This window comes from Rhinoderma darwinii, chromosome 3 (assembly GCF_050947455.1).
Source record: "Rhinoderma darwinii isolate aRhiDar2 chromosome 3, aRhiDar2.hap1, whole genome shotgun sequence".
In the NCBI taxonomy this organism is placed as follows: Eukaryota; Metazoa; Chordata; class Amphibia; order Anura; family Rhinodermatidae; genus Rhinoderma; species Rhinoderma darwinii.
The window spans coordinates 260,659,658-260,667,296 of NC_134689.1; the positions used below are offsets into that span (position 1 = coordinate 260,659,658).

Genomic DNA, 7,639 nt, shown 5'->3' on the forward strand with positions numbered 1-7,639 from the left:
TAATTACCTTGCTTTCCCTTCTTTGCACGCATTCTAGTTCAGCAATGTCCTTCTCATACACAGGTGCTTGAAACTGTACACAATATTCCATGTATGGTCTAACCGGTGATTTATAGAAATGCAGAGTTTGTTGCATGAAATCATCTTAGAGGTCCAATTTCAACCTTAAGGACAAAAATAATATCTTGATTTTGCCTCTTTGTATTCCGATAGTCATAACTTTATTATTTTTCCGTCCTCATAGTCATATAAGGGCTTGTTTTTAGCGAGACAAGTTCTTGTTTTTAATGGCAGCATTTAATGTACCATATAATGTACTGAAGAAAACTCTTTGTGGGGTGGAATGGAAAACACAAAAGCAATTTGTCCAATGCTTTTTGAGTAGTAAAAATTGCAAGTTTATTTTATTATTCAGGTTAATAGGATATCAATATGAATACACGTTTGCATGTATTTTCTACTGACGTGACGTGAATCTTTGGTGTAAAAGTGGCCGGTTAGCTCAGTTTGTTAGCGTGTGGTGCTAATAACGCCAAGGTCACGGGTTCGATCCCCGTACGGGCCATGGAAGCTCACTTTTGTTACAGAGTTGAATAGTTGATAATATTGAAAAAAGGTCCATCAAATTCAACCTATAAACCTGCCGTGTTGATCCAGAGGAAGGCAAAAACTGTCTTGGAGTGCATTCCAATGTTGTCATTAGGGGAAAAATTCCTCCCTTACTCCAAATATGGCTATTAGAATAAATTCCTGGATCAAAGTTCCATCTCCAGAATCTGGTACAAATATGATGAAATTTTATATTTTTCAAAAAAACACTTTTCAATGTGGCAGAGAGTTCAATCGTCAAACTGCTCTTACAGTAAAGAATCCCCGTCTGTGATGAGGTCCTTTAATTACCTTGCTTTCCCTTCTTTGCACGCATTCTAGTTCAGCAATGTCCTTCTCATACACAGGTGCTCAAAACTGTACACAATATTCCATGTATGGTGTAACCGGTGATTTATAGAAATGCAGAGTTTGTTGCATGAAATCATCTTAGAGGTTCAATTTCAACCTTAAGGGCAAAAATAATATCTTGATTTTGCCTCTTTGTATTCCGATAGTCATAACTTTATTATTTTTCCGTCCTCATAGTCATATAAGGGCTTGTTTTTAGCGAGACAAGTTCTTGTTTTTAATGGCAGCATTTAATGTACCATATAATGTACTGAAAGAAAACTCTTTGTGGGGTGGAATGGAAAACACAAAAGCAATTTGTCCAATGCTTTTTGAGTAGTAAAAATTGCAAGTTTATTTTATTATTCAGGTTAATAGGATATCAATATGAATACACGTTTGCATGTATTTTCTACTGACGTGACGTGAATCTTTGGTGTAAAAGTGGCCGGTTAGCACAGTTGGTTAGAGCGTGGTGCTAATAACGCCAATGTCACGGGTTCGATCCCCGTATGGGCCATGGAAGCTCACTTTTGTTACATGCTTGTTACAGAGCTGAATAGTTGATAATATTGAAAAAAGGTCCATCAAATTCAACCTATAAACCTGCCGTGTTGATCCAGAGGAAGGCAAAAACTGTCTTGGAGTGCATTCCAATGTTGTCATTAGGGGAAAAATTCCTCCCTTACTCCAAATATGGCTATTAGAATAAATTCCTGGATCAAAGTTCCATCTCCAGAATCTGGTACAAATATGATGAAATTTTATATTTTTCAAAAAAACACTTTTCAATGTGGCAGAGAGTTCAATCGTCGAACTGCTCTTACAGTAAAGAATCCCCGTCTGTGATGAGGTCCTTTAATTACCTTGCTTTCCCGTCTTTGCACGCATTCTAGTTCAGCAATGTCCTTCTCATACACAGGTGCTTAAAACTGTACACAATATTCCATGTATGGTCTAACCGGTGATTTATAGAAATGCAGAGTTTGTTGCATGAAATCATCTTAGAGGTTCAATTTCAACCTTAAGGACACAAATAATATCTTGATTTTGCCTCTTTGTATTCTGATAGTCATAACTTTATTATTTTTCCGTCCTCATAGTCATATAAGGGCTTGTTTTTAGCGAGACAAGTTCTTGTTTTTAATGGCAGCATTTAATGTACCATATAATGTACTGAAAGAAAACTCTTTGTGGGGTGGAATGGAAAACACAAAAGCAATTTGTCCAATGCTTTTTGAGTAGTAAAAATTGCAAGTTTATTTTATTATTCAGGTTAATAGGATATCAATATGAATACACGTTTGCATGTATTTTCTACTGACGTGACGTGAATCTTTGGTGTAAAAGTGGCCGGTTAGCTCAGTTGGTTAGAGCATGGTGCTAATAACGCCAAGGTCACGGGTTCGATCCCCATACGGGCAATGTAAGCTCGTTTTTGTTACAGAGTTGAATAGTTGATAATATTGAAAAAAGGTCCATCAAATTCAACCTATAAACCTGCCGTGTTGATCCAGAGGAAGGCAAAAACTGTCTTGGAGTGCATTCCAATGTTGTCATTAGGGGAAAAATTCCTCCCTTACTCCAAATATGGCTATTAGAATAAATTCCTGGATCAAAGTTCCATCTCCAGAATCTGGTACAAATATGATGAAATTTTATATTTTTCAAAAAAACACTTTTCAATGTGGCAGAGAGTTCAATCGTCGAACTGCTCTTACAGTAAAGAATCCCCGTCTGTGATGAGGTCCTTTAATTACCTTGCTTTCCCTTCTTTGCACGCATTCTAGTTCAGCAATGTCCTTCTCATACACAGGTGCTTGAAACTGTACACAATATTCCATGTATGGTCTAACCGGTGATTTATAGAAATGCAGAGTTTGTTGCATGAAATCATCTTAGAGGTTCAATTTCAACCTTAAGGATAAAAATAATATCTTGATTTTGCCTCTTTGTATTCCGATAGTCATAACTTTATTATTTTTCCGTCCTCATAGTCATATAAGGGCTTGTTTTTAGCGAGACAAGTTCTTGTTTTTAATGGCAGCATTTAATGTACCATATAATGTACTGAAAGAAAACTCTTTGTGGGGTGGAATGGAAAACACAAAAGCAATTTGTCCAATGCTTTTTGAGTAGTAAAAATTGCAAGTTTATTTTATTATTCAGGTTAATAGGATATCAATATGAATACACGTTTGCATGTATTTTCTACTGACGTGACGTGAATCTTTGGTGTAAAAGTGGCCGGTTAGCTCAGTTGGTTAGAGCGTGGTGCTAATAACGCCAAGGTCACGGGTTCGATCCCCGTACGGGCCATGGAAGCTCACTTTTGTTACATGCTTGTTACAGAGTTGAATAGTTGATAATATTGAAAAAAGGTCCATCAAATTCAACCTATAAACCTGCCGTGTTGATCCAGAGGAAGGCAAAAACTGTCTTGGAGTGCATTCCAATTTTCTCATTAGGGGAAAAATTCCTCCCTTACTCCAAATATGGCTATTAGAATAAATTCCTGGATCAAAGTTCCATCTCCAGAATCTGGTACAAATATGATGAAATTTTATATTTTTCAAAAAAACACTTTTCAATGTGGCAGAGAGTTCAATCGTCGAACTGCTCTTACAGTAAAGAATCCCCGTCTGTGATGAGGTCCTTTAATTACCTTGCTTTCCCTTCTTTGCACGCATTCTAGTTCAGCAATGTCCTTCTCATACACAGGTGCTTAAAACTGTACACAATATTCCATGTATGGTCTAACCGGTGATTTATAGAAATGCAGAGTTTGTTGCATGAAATCATCTTAGAGGTTCAATTTCAACCTTAAGGACAAAAATAATATCTTGATTTTGCCTCTTTGTATTCTGATAGTCATAACTTTATTATTTTTCCGTCCTCATAGTCATATAAGGGCTTGTTTTTAGCGAGACAAGTTCTTGTTTTTAATGGCAGCATTTAATGTACCATATAATGTACTGAAAGAAAACTCTTTGTGGGGTGGAATGGAAAAATAATATCTTGATTTTGCCTCTTTGTATTCCGATAGTCATAACTTTATTATTTTTCCGTCCTCATAGTCATATAAGGGCTTGTTTTTAGCGAGACAAGTTCTTGTTTTTAATGGCAGCATTTAATGTACCATATAATGTACTGAAGAAAACTCTTTGTGGGGTGGAATGGAAAACACAAAAGCAATTTGTCCAATGCTTTTTGAGTAGTAAAAATTGCAAGTTTATTTTATTATTCAGGTTAATAGGATATCAATATGAATACACGTTTGCATGTATTTTCTACTGACGTGACGTGAATCTTTGGTGTAAAAGTGGCCGGTTAGCTCAGTTGGTTAGAGCGTGGTGCTAATAACGCCAAGGTCACGGGTTCGATCCCCGTACGGGCCATGGAAGCTCACTTTTGTTACATGCTTGTTACAGAGTTGAATAGTTGATAATATTGAAAAAAGGTCCATCAAATTCAACCTATAAACCTGCCGTGTTGATCCAGAGGAAGGCAAAAACTGTCTTGGAGTGCATTCCAATTTTCTCATTAGGGGAAAAATTCCTCCCTTACTCCAAATATGGCTATTAGAATAAATTCCTGGATCAAAGTTCCATCTCCAGAATCTGGTACAAATATGATGAAATTTTATATTTTTCAAAAAAACACTTTTCAATGTGGCAGAGAGTTCAATCGTCGAACTGCTCTTACAGTAAAGAATCCCCGTCTGTGATGAGGTCCTTTAATTACCTTGCTTTCCCTTCTTTGCACGCATTCTAGTTCAGCAATGTCCTTCTCATACACAGGTGCTTAAAACTGTACACAATATTCCATGTATGGTCTAACCGGTGATTTATAGAAATGCAGAGTTTGTTGCATGAAATCATCTTAGAGGTTCAATTTCAACCTTAAGGACAAAAATAATATCTTGATTTTGCCTCTTTGTATTCTGATAGTCATAACTTTATTATTTTTCCGTCCTCATAGTCATATAAGGGCTTGTTTTTAGCGAGACAAGTTCTTGTTTTTAATGGCAGCATTTAATGTACCATATAATGTACTGAAAGAAAACTCTTTGTGGGGTGGAATGGAAAAATAATATCTTGATTTTGCCTCTTTGTATTCCGATAGTCATAACTTTATTATTTTTCCGTCCTCATAGTCATATAAGGGCTTGTTTTTAGCGAGACAAGTTCTTGTTTTTAATGGCAGCATTTAATGTACCATATAATGTACTGAAGAAAACTCTTTGTGGGGTGGAATGGAAAACACAAAAGCAATTTGTCCAATGCTTTTTGAGTAGTAAAAATTGCAAGTTTATTTTATTATTCAGGTTAATAGGATATCAATATGAATACACGTTTGCATGTATTTTCTACTGACGTGACGTGAATCTTTGTTTTAAAAGTGGCTGGTTAGCTCAGTTGGTTAGAGCGTGGTGCTAATAACGCCAAGGTCACGGGTTCGATCCCCGTACGGGCCATGGAAGCTCACTTTTGTTACAGAGTTGAATAGTTGATAATATTGAAAAAAAGTCCATCAAATTCAACCTATAAACCTGCCGTGTTGATCCAGAGGAAGGCAAAAACTGTCTTGGAGTGCATTCCAATGTTGTCATTAGGGGAAAAATTCCTCCCTTACTCCAAATATGGCTATTAGAATAAATTCCTGGATCAAAGTTCCATCTCCAGAATCTGGTACAAATATGATGAAATTTTATATTTTTCAAAAAAACACTTTTCAATGTGGCAGAGAGTTCAATCGTCGAACTGCTCTTACAGTAAAGAATCCTCGTCTGTGATGAGGTCCTTTAATTACCTTGCTTTCCCTTCTTTGCACGCATTCTAGTTCAGCAATGTCCTTCTCATACACAGGTGCTTGAAACTGTACACAATATTCCATGTATGGTCTAACCGGTGATTTATAGAAATGCAGAGTTTGTTGCATGAAATCATCTTAGAGGTCCAATTTCAACCTTAAGGACAAAAATAATATCTTGATTTTGCCTCTTTGTATTCCGATAGTCATAACTTTATTATTTTTCCGTCCTCATAGTCATATAAGGGCTTGTTTTTAGCGAGACAAGTTCTTGTTTTTAATGGCAGCATTTAATGTACCATATAATGTACTGAAGAAAACTCTTTGTGGGGTGGAATGGAAAACACAAAAGCAATTTGTCCAATGCTTTTTGAGTAGTAAAAATTGCAAGTTTATTTTATTATTCAGGTTAATAGGATATCAATATGAATACACGTTTGCATGTATTTTCTACTGACGTGACGTGAATCTTTGTTTTAAAAGTGGCTGGTTAGCTCAGTTGGTTAGAGCGTGGTGCTAATAACGCCAAGGTCACGGGTTCGATCCCCGTACGGGCCATGGAAGCTCACTTTTGTTACAGAGTTGAATAGTTGATAATATTGAAAAAAAGTCCATCAAATTCAACCTATAAACCTGCCGTGTTGATCCAGAGGAAGGCAAAAACTGTCTTGGAGTGCATTCCAATGTTGTCATTAGGGGAAAAATTCCTCCCTTACTCCAAATATGGCTATTAGAATAAATTCCTGGATCAAAGTTCCATCTCCAGAATCTGGTACAAATATGATGAAATTTTATATTTTTCAAAAAAACACTTTTCAATGTGGCAGAGAGTTCAATCGTCGAACTGCTCTTACAGTAAAGAATCCTCGTCTGTGATGAGGTCCTTTAATTACCTTGCTTTCCCTTCTTTGCACGCATTCTAGTTCAGCAATGTCCTTCTCATACACAGGTGCTTGAAACTGTACACAATATTCCATGTATGGTCTAACCGGTGATTTATAGAAATGCAGAGTTTGTTGCATGAAATCATCTTAGAGGTCCAATTTCAACCTTAAGGACAAAAATAATATCTTGATTTTGCCTCTTTGTATTCCGATAGTCATAACTTTATTATTTTTCCGTCCTCATAGTCATATAAGGGCTTGTTTTTAGCGAGACAAGTTCTTGTTTTTAATGGCAGCATTTAATGTACCATATAATGTACTGAAGAAAACTCTTTGTGGGGTGGAATGGAAAACACAAAAGCAATTTGTCCAATGCTTTTTGAGTAGTAAAAATTGCAAGTTTATTTTATTATTCAGGTTAATAGGATATCAATATGAATACACGTTTGCATGTATTTTCTACTGACGTGACGTGAATCTTTGGTGTAAAAGTGGCCGATTAGCTCAGTTGGTTAGAGCGTGGTGCTAATAACGCCAAGGTCACAGGTTCGATCCCCGTATGGGCCATGGAAGCTCACTTTTGTTACAGAGTTGAATAGTTGATAATATTGAAAAAAGGTCCATCAAATTCAACCTATAAACCTGCCGTGTTGATCCAGAGAAAGGCAAAAACTGTCTTGGAGTGCATTCCAATGTTGTCATTAGGGGAAAAATTCCTCCCTTACTCCAAATATGGCTATTAGAATAAATTCCTGGATCAAAGTTCCATCTCCAGAATCTGGTACAAATATGATGAAATTTTATATTTTTCAAAAAAACACTTTTCAATGTGGCAGAGAGTTCAATCGTCGAACTGCTCTTACAGTAAAGAATCCCCGTCTGTGATGAGGTCCTTTAATTACCTTGCTTTCCCTTCTTTGCACGCATTCTAGTTCAGCAATGTCCTTCTCATACACAGGTGCTTGAAACTGTACACAATATTCCATGTATGGTCTAACCGGTGA

General features: G+C 36.5%; 4 non-coding genes across 4 annotated transcripts; all 4 read left to right on the forward strand.

Annotated features, from left to right (window-relative positions):
• The first annotated feature begins 3,184 nt into the window (after nucleotides 1–3,184).
• Nucleotides 3,185–3,258, forward strand: TRNAI-AAU (transfer RNA isoleucine (anticodon AAU)). Its single transcript has one exon. It is a non-coding gene; the product is annotated as a tRNA-Ile (tRNA).
• Nucleotides 3,259–4,263: 1,005 nt separating this feature from the next.
• On the forward strand, nucleotides 4,264–4,337 carry TRNAI-AAU (transfer RNA isoleucine (anticodon AAU)). Its single transcript has one exon. It is a non-coding gene; the product is annotated as a tRNA-Ile (tRNA).
• A 1,005-nt stretch (nucleotides 4,338–5,342) lies between these two features.
• TRNAI-AAU (transfer RNA isoleucine (anticodon AAU)) lies at nucleotides 5,343–5,416 on the forward strand. Its single transcript has one exon. It is a non-coding gene; the product is annotated as a tRNA-Ile (tRNA).
• Nucleotides 5,417–6,235: 819 nt separating this feature from the next.
• TRNAI-AAU (transfer RNA isoleucine (anticodon AAU)) lies at nucleotides 6,236–6,309 on the forward strand. Its single transcript has one exon. It is a non-coding gene; the product is annotated as a tRNA-Ile (tRNA).
• The last annotated feature ends 1,330 nt before the right edge of the window (nucleotides 6,310–7,639 follow it).